We start from the raw sequence: 2,082 nt of genomic DNA, 5'->3' as shown, positions 1-2,082 counted from the left end.
ACGGGACCCTTCAATTTCTTCCGAAAAAACCTTTTGTCTCCAATGGCTCAATTATGCGTCCAGCTTTAATCCCTTGCTCTATTCTTTCCGTTATGCGTACAAACATCATAGAAATGTTGAGAAGAGCTACCCATTAAATGCTCATAGTAGGGTGCCTTGAATGTATTGGCGAACAAAGCCACCATCTCCGTTTCTATCAAAGGGGGTTGCACATGCATGGCCTCGTCCCTCCATCTTTGCGCATAAGCCCTTACTGATTCTTGGCTTCTCTTTTCCATTGACATAAGGCTCGTTCGATCTGGAGCAATTTCCAAATTGAACTTGTAATTGCTTAAGGAAAGCCTCAACTAAATCCTTCCATTTCTTGATCTTGGCATTATCCAGCCTCATGTACCAACTTAGCGCCGACCCGATAGACTGTCTTGGAAAAAAGTAGATCAGTTAACTTATCGTCATGAATCACCTCAGCCATCTTATTGCAATAAGATCGAAGGTGAGTGTTTGGGCATTCCAACCCAGTGTACTTTATAAACTCCGGTATCCTGAAATCTTTTGGTACCGTGATGTTTGGTACCAAGCATATTTCAGACGCTCGCATGGGGTCAAAACCAGTCATTTCCCTCGACTGCTCTTAACCTTTCTTCCAAGGCTGATATCTTATCATCGTTCATAAATCCGGTGGACCTATTATCGGAAGGCCCATCTGCTGTGACGTGAGCTTGAGGGGGCTGAATGGGAATGGCAGGTGCAAAGTGCTGCTCCATCATTGAAATCTGCCCCCAAGTTCTGAGATACCCCCGGGACATGAACTGACTGTGCTCCTATAGGTGGTTGGGTAGACATTCCCTCCCCGTTCTTGGCTCTTAAAAGTTGCCCAAGCAGATTGGTCAATCGAGAAACTTCATTTTTTCAACAGATTCCAACTCGGTCTGGTAGTGCGACTCTAAGTGAGCTCTTTCTTCGTTTTCCATTCTTTATCTGGATCGGGTTTGTGGACTCTGGATGTGGGACCTATGTTTCACGATCTGGCGATGCATGCATAGATGTATGAGAAAAAAAAATGCATGATTGTGATAAAAATGCTTTATTCATTGGGTATGAATGTATGACTTGCAAAAGATATTATGGAACATACATCCTAAGGATAGGTTCTAGTTCTTCTACGTGAGACATAGGGTAGTTTACTACTAGGTCTCTAAAAAGAGGGTCTCTTGCTGTTCCAGTGATCACCCTCGTAAAAGGCGATATGGAGGTCCAACAGATAGTGGGATGGCACGTGTACCAATCACTATCAGTCTAAACACTCAGCAAAGAGTTGGGGTTTACACAAACTTAAAGCCTTGACTCAAGTCATAAGGCAAAGCTGCTAGTCCCCCACTTAAACTTAGAGTTACATGTGTGTGTGTCCTCCAAAACATAATAATAATAATAAAGTGATGCATGACTATGGCATGTATGATAGAATGTAAAGATATATGCTAAAGCTTTTAAACAAAACATCATAAGAAAAACAAAACCAATAACATATAACATAAACAAACAAACAAATCAAGCTTAGTCCTAACATCCCCAGTGGAGTCGCCATACTGTCACACCCCCCACAAAAATTTATAAATTAAAGAAGCACGACATCGGTTGGCGATTTTCGTAGTGTTCTGATGATTTGGTTCTTTTGGAGTCGCCACCTAGTATTTGGTCACTAGGAACCTAACTGGTCTTTCAGAGATTCTAAGGCAAGGGACTGGTTGCGTAAAGGGAAGGTACTAGCACCCCTAATACGCCCTACCTGAGGTAAGCTGCTTGGTGTTTGGTTTGCTCTAATAGTCTATGGTGTTGGTGTTTTCTAATCCCGTCAACTCGTAAATCGCAAGGAAAAGAGAATAAAAAAAACGAAGAAAAATTTCACAATTCTTAAAAAAACAATTACTTTTCACGACTCGTAAACCGTGGAGAGAAAAAAAAAAATAATTTTGAAATGTTCTCGATCGCAACCAAAGCTTCTTTCAAAACATGTGCGTTGATTTATTACTCCCGATAAATATTTTGGATGTTCGTCCTTTTAAGGATTTCTTCATCCAAACA

This window comes from Populus alba, unplaced genomic scaffold, assembly GCF_005239225.2.
Source record: "Populus alba unplaced genomic scaffold, ASM523922v2 scaf358, whole genome shotgun sequence".
NCBI classification, from domain to species: Eukaryota; Viridiplantae; Streptophyta; class Magnoliopsida; order Malpighiales; family Salicaceae; genus Populus; species Populus alba.
The sequence above is the reverse complement of the archived record's forward strand: the minus strand, read 5'-3'. Positions refer to the sequence as shown.